General features: G+C 37.6%; 2 protein-coding genes across 2 annotated transcripts in view; both read left to right on the top strand.

The window, feature by feature from the left end:
* Nucleotides 1-2,586, top strand: part of LOC126560785 (uncharacterized) — a 422,053-nt gene extending 419,467 nt beyond the window's left edge. The window contains exon 15 of the mRNA XM_050216736.1: nucleotides 2,576-2,586. The gene's annotated coding sequence lies outside the window, so the exon portion shown is untranslated. The remainder of the gene's footprint in view (nucleotides 1-2,575) is intronic.
* The window catches only part of LOC126562092 (transmembrane protein 161B), a 496,042-nt gene continuing 486,292 nt past the window's right edge, over nucleotides 2,385-12,134 (top strand). The window contains exon 1 of the mRNA XM_050218509.1: nucleotides 2,385-2,393. The gene's annotated coding sequence lies outside the window, so the exon portion shown is untranslated. The remainder of the gene's footprint in view (nucleotides 2,394-12,134) is intronic.

The raw sequence follows: 12,134 nt of genomic DNA, 5'->3' as shown, positions 1-12,134 counted from the left end.
CGTGTGAATAGCGTGTGATTACTTTGAGCATCGTTATTAGTCTTTGATTTGCTCGAGACTGGTAACTTGAAACAGGTAACATCACCTTAGAGCAAAAGTTTTCTTTGCAGACAAGTTGGACCTCTTGTTGTAAAAAATTACAAAATCAATTTATTAAGAACGTTTACGCGTTAAATGGTGGTACGATTACGCGTTTAAAGGAGAGTTCCTTGGCAAGAAATTGAGCTTTCACAACCAGTTAGAGTGAGTTTTCAGTAAGGGCTACTAAATGATCGGATAACTAAAGCAACTTGTATACTGTTTCACTCTCTGGTTTGCATTAAAATGCTTTGTAGCGCTTTGGTGCGATCGGTGTTGAAAAATGTTTCAGTCGACTGGTGGCTCTGCTGCGCGCAAGATCGATGGTCTACATAGAGGATCGCCGTACTCGTTTTGACACGATCTACTTACGATTTTATCTAAGCTGCTCGACGGTGAGGTCGTGATACAGTTCGTACAGTTCGTCGTTGTAGCGGCTCCTCCATTATCCTTCCACACATACGGGGCCAACGATACTTCTGAGCATCTTCCTCTCGAACGCAGCTAAGAGGGCTTCGTCTGTTTTAGACAGGGTCTATGTCTCAGAGGCGTATGTGACTACTGGGACTATAAAGGTACGATACAGTCCCAGCTTCGACCGTCGCGACAGCTTTTTGAGGTGAGATGTTCCCTCAAGCTTTGGAATGACCGGCTGGCCGCCAGCATCCTAGTTTTGAACGAATTCAAATTTGCAGTCACCTATCAGTACATCACCCCCACGTAGTTCCGGATTTCTTAGTAGGGCCGCCGATTGTTGCCAACATTCATTCGGTCTTTGCCTCGTTAATCTGCAACCCGTGGTATTAGTCTGGGATGACTTGTAGAAGAGGGTTCTCGAAGTCTCCTCCTTCGAGTCTCGAATGGCCGTCTCTAGCGCCAAGTTGAATAGAAGACAGGCGTGCCCATCTCCCTGACGCAGACCTTTGGTGGTAGCAAAGGACCCTGAGAGTTTTCCATTCACCTTCACCTGACCTGGCTATGCTGTCAAATGCGGCTTTGAAATTCATGAAGAGATGGTGTTCAACTGCTGTTCAGCCATCTATTCCAAGATTTGCCGCATGGTGAAGATCTGGTCAGTGGTAAATTTTCCGTTTTGGAATCCTCTTTGATAGTTTCCAACTATCTGTTCATCGAATGGGACAAGCTTATCCTGAAGGATTAGGGAGAATATTTTGTAGGCGGTATTCAACACCGTAATACCCCTGTAGTTGTTGCAGTCCATATATTGGACTGCCCTCTTTGTTTAAGGGATAGATGATGCCGAGATTCCAATCACAAAGCATCGATTCGCTATCTCATACCTCTGTAACAAGTTGATGAACCTCCTTTTCTAGTGAGGCCCCCAGTTTTTTACCAGTTCGGCTACGATTCTGTTGGTTGCGGGTGAGTTAACCGACGGATAGCTTTTCTTACTATCTAACTTATTTATTTATTTTAGTATAAAAGTATTACATCGCTTGTGATGACGTACATTTTTATCATAGTGTAACAAGGCATTTCCCTGTTTCTTGCCTTATCCTGTGCATGCTCGGTTGTGAGTGATGATGATTGGTAGATGTGCATTCTGATGGTCCGTTACTATTGCTGAGGCTATTGTATCGATGTTGGTTGGTTGCATACGATTTGCGATTATTATGGTGTTGTGGCCGTTCTATGGTTGACCTTTATAATGTGGTCTGGACAAAAACAAAACAAAAATATTGTTGAAACACCACAAACATTTAATTGTCTTCGTACAGTGTTCTCCAGTGCATCAATCTAGTCAACGTCCAATCAAAGGATGATCGACAAGCTCTATCCCGCAGCAGCGAAAGCGACTCCACTTCTTTCGAGACTGAACCCGCCAACCACCCCGAACCCGACGCCACCACTGTCAAACTCAATGTGTCAAAGCTGGATTGGAGTGGAGAACACTGCACCTTGAACAACGCCTGCCTCCCTTTTACGGCAGTGTTGGAATCGCCCTCGAGTGCTGTTGCCCAGTCGTCGGATCACCCGTGGCACTAGAAAAAATACACTTAATACATAGACAACACAACACTTAACAAAAAAGGAATTGGGGAATACGAATAAGGATTGGAAGGATACTAGGGATGTGGAATCATAGGACAAGACCGTTGTCTCTGGCGAATCGGTGAATGATCCTCATGTAAGGGAGATCCTTGGTAGTCAACACTTCTCTAATTTCTGTACCCGGTCGTCTGCCGATATCCCCGACTGCGCTCAACAAGGAGGGTCTTGCGGTTTCAAATTCCACGCAGGACCACAGAAGGTGATCCACGTCGTGGAATCCGTCACCGCAGCCACACACTTTTGTCTGAGCCAGAGTTATACGCTGTAGATGAGCATTCAACGCAAAATGATTCGACATCAGTCGAGACACCCACATGCAGTCCCAGCGAGACAGGAAAAGTTGCTGTGGAAAACGCCGAGAAATCTCCTGGGCCGAGATTTGTCGGTCGCAAAAAGGGTCTTTTTGGACACCAGTTTTGGCCAGTGAGACTGCCATCTCATTGCCGGGAATTCCACAATGAGAAGGGACCCAAATTAGCGAGATCTTAAACGCCTTATCGAACATTGAGCCAAGCAGTTCCTGACTCTTAACAGACTTCGGAGATCTCAGTGCTTCAATTGTGAAGATGAAGTAGTTGTCTACTTGCGATCCACTCGTTATTAATTTTATTTTGCACGTGATCAAGTGAATTGGGTGAGACATTCTGAGTAGGAAAATATGCTTATCATTTCCAAACTAAAGGAAAAAAAACTTGTCCTAGGAATGAAATGGTTTTGCTAAGTACAGCAAAAGTTGGCTAGAGAGCTGTTTAGTATGAAGAACGGTTCAACAGATTAATTTGCATAAGCTGGTACTCTATGCATTCCGAGAACCCGTGATTGTTGCCTTTTATTAATTCTTTCCAGAAGTTCATTCGGAAAGCCATATTATTCGTTAACGTTAGTCGATATGCTGGCCGCCTCCAGTGAAATAAATGTTGCTTGGAGTTTAAACTGTTTTTGAAAATTAATTCTTTAAGTTTTTTTGTTATCTAAAGTTGAGAGCTAATTTTAAACATAAACAATATACGCAATACTACAGGCAAAATTGTAGGGGACAGTAATTTAATGCTTTTTGGACAAAGAAAAGTCGTTGCTGAAGGCTTGTGTGTTTGCTGCATTGACATTTGGAAAATACTGATTTATTCATCAATTCTAAAAAGTTTTTCATTTATAATACGCGTTATTGTTACCTGCATTTTATGCTTGAGTCTTTAAAGAGTTCACGCATAAGTAAATTAAAATTCGATATAAAAGAACTTACCATGATGAGACTGTGCTTTTCTTGTTCTTTACTCCATTGCTTTCGGATGTGCCTTCAATCGCCAAAAATAATCCTCCGTTTTAAAAGTGTATTTTTAACCTTTTATTTTGTTAATTTTCTTTGTTATAAAGATAATATGTTTTTTCCCTTTTTTTATATATAATAATTTTTCTGATCATCGAAGACAATCGTAACGAATTGTCACTGTTAGCATTTTGCAAATGGACATTTTCTTTTTGTTTTGTGTTGTTGTTACTTTCCTAGGAGTTTTCTACTTGTTACTAGAGAATATATTTTGTTTTGTTTTGTTTTTTTTTTTTTTGGGTTAAGTTTTTGTTCTTGTTGTTGTTGTTCTCGTAAATTAGCTGCAAACCGCGAAAAACAACAACCAAAAAACAAACATTACTGTTGTTGTGTTCCTGTTTTGTTGTGTTTGTTTTTAGTTTTTCTTCTTACCCATCCCCACCCCCCCCGTCCCCGTCGCACTAGTAAGTAGTCCTAGACTATCAGGCAGCTATCCTGTAAATTCCTCTTATTCTGCTAGCTTCTTTTATACCGCGTTGAGTGCATGTCTATCAGTGACAACTCGACGACAATGACCTTCACTGGGCCAACTTACACTTTGCCTGCACACATCCCATTTTTGGTTTGTTTCGTACAGCGGGTTTCGGCCACTAAACTCATCTACAAAATAATTCAATGTTCCGTGTTGTGGGTTTTAGCTTCTTCCACCTTTCTTAACTTCTTCATCATCTTTAATTATTATTATTTTTTTAATGTTTTGTTCTGCACTTTTTGTCTAGCTCTTTTGCACCCAACTGTCGTCGGAAACATTCCTACACCGCATTCTACCAGTACCCTCTGGTCTACGTTCACTGTATTTACCTGTTTGATTTCTAGTTTTTTTTTAATGATAATAATAATAGTAAGTAATAAGAATGTTGCTAATAATCATCGTAATAATTAGACTTAGTTTGTTTCTCCATTTTGTGTAGTATAATGCGCATGAATCGTTAATGCAGATGTGAAAGTTTGTTCAATCAAACGAAAGTTGACGTTGTATGTTCGACTCAAGTAATTTGTGTATCTTTTAGTATGTTTTTATTTGTTACTTTACTTTGTTTGTTCTGTTCTGTAATTCTTTTGCGTTAGCTGATGTTGAGTTATATGTTGCTAAGAGAGAATGAGTTTTGTTGTTCTCTTTTTCTTTGTTTTATTGTGTTGTTGTAAATTTATTAAGGGTTTTTCTTGTGTTTTATTAAAGTGTGTTTGTTTCACGTTTCTTCGGATTTATTTAACATTCTTCGTACTAATAAGTAATTGATGATAAGTACTTAATTCGCGTGTTATTAATTTATCTCCTGTTTTCAGTTGTTTGTTTCTGTTTACAATAGTTTATTTATATCCTCTACGCGTCGGCATTAAATTCACTAATTAGAATGCAAGTAATTTCCTTATAAAGACGTGCCCCTTCACGCTAGTTTTGTTTGTTTTCTTTGCACAGGTTTTCAATCGTTCATTCAACGGCACTCGCTTATTCTCGCTTTGCCGCTAGTGCTCGATATAACTAGGAGACGGTGTTCCGTTTTTTTTTTTTTTATTATTTTGCACCATCAATTCTCACACTACCATGCCAGTAACTGTTCCATTTCTTGATTGACAGTGGCAAGGTTCTGTTTTGTAGGATTTTGCTCCCGCAAAACCTGCGTCAGTTCACAATTGGTTGGGTTTTTTTCGTTCAACATGGTGAATTTGCCCCCTTTTTTTTGTTAGTTTCTTAATACGTAGAGCTTAGACCTCAGTCTGTGGTTAATCGTCATCCTTTTTCTCACTGTACCTAGCATCGTTCTGCTTCCCTTCTTGCATACTTCCCCGTGTGCATAAGTGCGATATTCCGCTTACTATTCCTACAAAGTGGTTTTTGGCAATTTACTGACGTCACCGTAGTACTCCCGCAGGACTTTTTGTTTGCTTATTCGCACGAGCGTTCATTCTACGAAGTTTCTTCTAATGTAAGCAATACTTTAACAAATGAGAATAAAGCTCATTATTACAACACTACGAACGAGAGTAAGTAAAGTTGAAATGTACCGTATAATGGATGTACGCGCGTGTACTGTTCGTGTACTAATGTTTGTTTGACGTTTGTGACTGAAAAGGTAGTTAAGTAAACGGTTTTTTTTTCTTCTTCAAGGATTATATACGTTCAAGATTAAAATATCGAATTATTACCACAGGGACAAGGAGTATGTATGTGTGCGTGTGTGTCTCTACCCTTTCAAAACTAACTTGCCTATAACATCGTCCCATAATCTTCCACACTTCGCATCAACAAAGATTAACACAGCGCAAAGCATGTGGAGAAAGGCCAACGTTTTTTTTTGCTGCTTTTTACTTTAAAAAAGATGCCTTCAATGGATGTTCTCTTGTAGCCTGTGTGTGTATGAGGGTCTGGAGAGCTTTGCTATGCGCTAATTAAAGTCATACAGGCATGTTTCAGAATTTCAAAAATTGAATAATGGTGCTTTTGGGTTTGGTAGAAAGCGGAAATAAATTTCGGTGTGGCTTATATCATTGTTATAATGTTTTAATTACTCTTCTGTTTCAATGCTGTCCATGTTCAATGTTTCAATTATTATCTTATGCTTTATTGTATAGTGTTGTTTAACTTGGTATTTGTGCTCCCAGTCAGAATAAAAGTTTGCCAGTTTATGGAATATTCTTAGATTCGATTTTATGTCCTTCTCTATTTGGCCAATGGTCCAGATGTGCACAGTGAAATCTATCCTTCGTGTTTAATACAGAAATTCAATCAAACAAACTTAACAAACAAATTACAATAATTTTAAAAGCAGCCCATCGGTCCTTGCTTGCCGTGTTTGCTTCCACTACACACACCCTCAAGGGTTGTCGCTAGTCTGTGTGTTGTATAGCTTTAGTACCTGATTGATATGGTTTAGTTTTGCGTCCTACAGGCATTACCTTGAGAGATCGTGTTTTCTTTGTTGTTAATTTTCTGTTTTTTTTGTTTTGTTCTAATAATTCTTCTAATCGACCTTTTTGTTCTGTTTGCTGTTTGATTTTCGATTTTCCCTTGCCAAATTGTGTTTCGGCTCACTGTCAGTTTCGAGGGATGTGCTAACTTTGTTTGAATGGTTTTACAACAAAACAAAACCCCCCGCTTGACGAGACGAGAGAAATAAACTTTGTGGCCATATGCCGCATCGCTGTTTTCGATCGATGACCATTACAATATCTAATACTGTTGTACTTAAAATGTAGATCGTGTGCTTGCTTCATCGCTCTTTTCGTGTTTGTCACATTGTCGTTATGTGTGTTTCGATTTGTGTGAGTGTGTGTGTGTGTGTATTTGTTGTCGTGTATGTGTTTAACTTTTCTCTTTACTCTTTCCGATATAAATAATTCTTATGTTTTATAAATATATATATTTATGTATATACTTTTACGGATACCTCTTGCTGATCGATCTCTGCTCTGCTGCTGTGTACCTTTCTTTTTTTATTTATTTTAACTACTCTATATAGTACTCATGTGTTTTTGTTTTGTTGTTGTTTGCTGTTGTGTTGTCTAGTTTGCACACCAGTAAAGTATGGTCTACGCGCTGATCATGAAACAAATTCACATTTCTCTCCTACATTACCGCATCGCTACTCACTACTGTAGTAAGTGGTTTTGGTTTTAACATTCCCTAGTTGGTAGTCTCACAAAGAACGAGCAAAAAATCTTCCTACTGAAGGTATCAACAAAATGGCGTGGAATAATTTACGGCAAATCAGAGCTTCCATCTTAAATCAAACCAAACCGCGCAGATAACATGCGTTTTCCACGTGCAAACGCATTCAAAAGTGCCATAACCACACACCACACAGAGATCACAAAAAAAACAGTGTTTTGTTACCATCGAAAAACTCCCATTTCGCAGTCCCTGTGCATCGCTCATACGTTCGAGAAGATAGATATGATACAAACCAGTCGATCCCTGTGCTACCGTTGTCTTACGCAATGTGGCAGAGAGAAAGAGAGCGATGAACCATACCTTTGTTATAATTAGTAGTAGTGTTGTTAGGATACTTGTTGGGCATTACATTAAAGTAAGCGCACGCGGCCCCAATCTTTTGTGGCATTGTGGCTTGGGCTTAGTTTGTTTGGTTTGCTACCAATGTTGGCAGAGTAATTTGTATTTATTCGTTTAAAGTTTGTTAAAGAGAAAATTCTTTGATTGAAACCATTCAATATGGTCGTAGTTGTGTTGTTGTGGTTGTGGTTGTTCGTAGTGGTGATGATGAAGGGTGGTGAAGGTTGTAAATGAGACTCAAGTGCCTACGCAATCCAGCTCCAGCTGATTGATGATTCTGTTCGTTCGCTACAAACATTCCAGATTCGAGCATTACCCATTTGTAACTGTGTTTTTTCATCAAGCTTTACCACGGCAAGTGATGTGACTTGTGTATTTGTGCGTTCGGAGAAATGTATCTGTGTGTGTGTGTGACTGTTTGAAAGCGCACGTGTGAGTGTGGTTTGTTCGTATTGTTTATTCAAATGTTTCTGCTGCTTTGGATAAGTTTCGTTTCATCTTTAATTAAGTCGTGCACAGTCGGCTTTTTTTTTAAATGTAGCATATACATGGTTTAAGGCTTCATTTCAATGTTCTTTATATTACTTTATTATAATACCATATTGTCGTAATAATTAAAGTTTTTTTTCCATTTAATTATTTTGTGTCGGGCTCGCAAATATTTTTGTCATTCCTTTCCTTGCCTATTTCTGGGAGTTTGGTTTCATTTCATCATTTTCGTTTCCTGGGGTTTTTCTTTTTCAATGTTTTCCAATACAATTTTGCATTTGGTTGACTTTTTTCTGATTCATTTTGCACAACATAGAACACAATTTGAAGGACAGGTTTTTTTTTTGTATCAAAAGCTTAGCCTTCAAATTTAAAAAAAACAAAAAACAACAAACAAATCCGAAACAAGAAGTATGTAACGCGTTTAGTTATTTTAATCTACAAACTAATTTATCGTACTTGAACTTGTTTTGTGCGCCTTGAATAGAAAACAAAAAATGTATTCAGCTCATAATACACTCGTATCACATTTGAAAACTGATTTGCCAAGTGAAGAAACACGATTGAATTTAAATTCAAATTGTGTTCCTCGACTCAAAATGATTGATTCCACTTAAAACACCTTTGATATGATGAGATAGGAAACGAAAGATAACAAAAATGGGTTCAAAATGACAGTTGGAAAATAAATTGCTACCACCGTTCTATCCTTAACGATAATGCTTGGGCAGATGAGAACACGGTGAGAATGGTCAACAGTGCGTTTGTGAGTTACAATCCGCCCATCCATATTATGCGTAACTGGTTTTTTTTTTTTTCCTTTTCTCAATTGTTAGGAGAAAGAAAACAAAGTAAATTTGTCTAAAAATTTGGTTTAATTTTAATAGTTTTTCTTTTTCTTTGTTCTTGTTTTGCTTTCCAGTATTTTTACCGCATGTGTTGGTACCCTTCCACCGGACGCTGAGACTCTGGCTAGGTTGTGGTTTCTCTTCTTCTCTTTCCTACGAGACACGTTATGTTATTTGCGGCTCTTGCTTGCTACTAGGTTATCGTTTACGATCCTTTTGTGTTTGTTTGTTGGTTTTGTTATACTAAATATACTAAATTATCATTTATATATATTTTTGTTTTTTTTTGTTTGTTTTCAAAGCGTTAAATATCGCAATGTACAGTTGTTCTCCACATCGTGTTATTTTGTTTGAAGTGAAATTTTAAAGTATTTCTTTTGTATATATGGTATATATATATATTTTTTTTCTCTCTGCTTCATCTTTTGCACCTGGCCCTTCCTGCACTTACGCTTACTTGTTTGGTGCTTCGCAACGAAGTATTGGAGATAACTTGTTCTCTCTTTCTCTCTGTATCTTTCCCTTTTACTTATTCTCTGCTTCGATCAATCGGTTTTTCGCATATTAGCCTGTAAAGATCTATTCTTATCCACTCCTGTTTTGGCTTTTCTTTGATTGATACTAATGTTTAAACGTGATACCACCATTACTGCATTGGCTGCAAACGCGTGTGCCTGTTAGTATGCGTTTTGTCGCTGTCCAGTTAGCTATGGTTGCATTTATTTTAAGATTGGGGAGTAAGAAAACTTGTACTTGTACTATTTAGTAATTAATTAGGTAAGTCTGGAGTGGCCATTCGATCCAGAAATTAAGAGAAGTTTTACGACTGAAACACAATTTCGTAAGGAAAAAGAATAAACCGCTACAAAAATGAGTTTTCGTAACAATTTATCCATACGAACAGATGGTTTAAACTGTTGTTTTGAAAATTTTCTGCATAAGGAATAAAACTATTTCAATAATAAGGCCAAAGCATGGATCGAATTATCTGATTTTTCTTTCCCTTAGCAAGAACTGAGCTAAAAAAACAAAACAAAAAAAAAAACCCACAAAATAAACTATTCTTTCTTAAGTTCTGTTCCTCAAGGTAAGTGTGCAGTGCAGTTTCTGCTGTTTTAGTCAATTGTGAAGTCCATGCTTTGTTGTTCTCGCAAATCTGATCTTTCTCTTTACTCAACTTTTTTTCTTTAGTGGACCACTGACCACGCATGTCAATTATTTCACGCCTTCTATGTACTGGTGCTGGCCCGATCCTGTTGCCTATGCCGCAACAGCCTTTGTGTGTATTTGTTTGTGTTTGTGTCGGTGTATTTTCTTTATATTTCCTGTTTTCAATTATCAATTTCATAAAGAGTTTTTGGTTTGCTTTTCTGTTATTATTATTAGTATTATTTTTTTTACTTTTATTATTATTATTATTATTTTTATTATTCTTTATAAATATTCATATCACAAAACTAATTTCTTTAAACATTATATCGTTTTCCCCCTTATTTTCGTGACTTTTGTTTTTTTCTTCTTCTTCTTCTCTTGTTTTTTTTTCTTTCATATCGACAGGCTGAAACGTCTAAAGGCTACACAGAAGAATAAAGGAGAACATTTCTAAATAGCAGAAGTAAGAAAGTAGTACAAGATGAAGAAGAAGAAGAAGAAGAAGGAGGAGCAATAAAACTCGTCGGAGGGGTTTCCGGGTTTCTAAAAAACATTCTCTGTTTGCAACAACAATCGCCCAGCATTACTTCAGTGTGTTTGTATTGGTGTCTATGTGTATATGTGTGCATGTTTGTATGTGTGAAATTCGCTTCTATTTTGTTGCAAGTTTTGGGTTGCTTTAATGTTGTTGTTCATTTATGATGTTTTAAATTTATAGTAGAGCAATGATAAATGCGTTGTGTGAATGTGTTGCTTTTGTTAATTTATTTTGCATCCCTTCTAAAAACTTGCTCCTTCTTTTATTTGTAACGCGCGAATCAACTGAACTGCTACCTATCTGCCACCCTATACGCACCACCGGTGGTGTAATAAATGTTTGTGTTAATAATGATAGGAATTATGTTAGCAAAAATGTATAATAATGATTTTACCTTTGTATGTTTTGGTTTGAATTTGCAATAATAATGAGTTTTGTAAGTAGTATTAAAAATGTAAGTTTTGTTTAAATCTCTCCCGCTCAATTCTCTCCCTTTCTTGCTCTCCCTTCGCCCCTTCCTTCGACCGTTCAACATCTTTTGTTCGTCCCTATAAGTATTTAATTTCTCATTATTTTCAATAATTGCAAGAAATACCCTGTATCCTAGATTTTTACAATGTTTCTTATCTGTCATGAATTGTTTTTCTTGCACATGCTGCTTGCTAAACGGTTTGTATCGCTAGTTATAGTAGGAAAAACCAATGCCTTCCCGTTGCATTTCGTGCTTGTACAAACCGGTTTTCTCACGCCTTTGGTAGGATCTGTTTTTGTTTGTGTGGCGTTGCATGAGCATGTGTATGTGTTTGTGTGTGTGTAAAAAAGTGTCCTCACCAAGGAGCGGTTTTGTGCACCGATAGTTCGTACAAACACCAATGCACTGCTGGAAGCAAGTTTCCAAATATTATTTCATACACCTTTATCCCCGTATCTGCGTTCCTTAACTAGTTAAAGACTTAAAATAACGTTTTGTTCTTAATAGTGTTTATGTTTTACGTTTCCCTTGGGTGTGTGTTTGTGTGTGTGTGTGTTTGGCCAGAGGCTCTACTGGGTCCGCCCGGGCGGATGGGGACACATTTTTATTAGTGTTTGGTTCACGTGTATTGATCATATTGTAACGTTATGGATGAAGGACTTGGTTTTTTTCTTTTTCATTCTGCCGACTTGTAGTTGCCTCTGTCCCTACTGCTGAAGGGTGTTTGCTTGTCGGTGTACACGCGCTCCTGAACGGTAAATGTATATAATAATGTTATCTCTAAATATGTGTATATACGCGTTGTGAGTGTATATATGTATATATCTATATAGATTCATGTGTATACTATCGTGTAGGTGTGGAGCATAGACTTTAAAGAGTGAATTTATTCATCCCTGTGTGTGTGTTTGTGTGTGTGGCTCACAAGTATTCAGCTAGCTGTCTCTGGCATCGGGTTTTAGAGGGTTAAAATTGTGCTTAAAAATTCTCAACCTAAGAGAAGAAATTGCATAAATAAACACAAAATGCTAATCAGCTGCATCAGGTTGCACTTTAAATAAGAAAAAAAAGCACATGCTCGTGCTCGTTTTGATCGTTATGAAACAAACTTAGCAACATGATGATGACGATGATGAACGCAAAAC

The sequence above is a fragment of the Anopheles maculipalpis genome, chromosome 3RL (assembly GCF_943734695.1).
Source record: "Anopheles maculipalpis chromosome 3RL, idAnoMacuDA_375_x, whole genome shotgun sequence".
In the NCBI taxonomy this organism is placed as follows: Eukaryota; Metazoa; Arthropoda; class Insecta; order Diptera; family Culicidae; genus Anopheles; species Anopheles maculipalpis.
The sequence above is the reverse complement of the archived record's forward strand: the minus strand, read 5'-3'. Positions and strand labels throughout refer to the sequence as shown.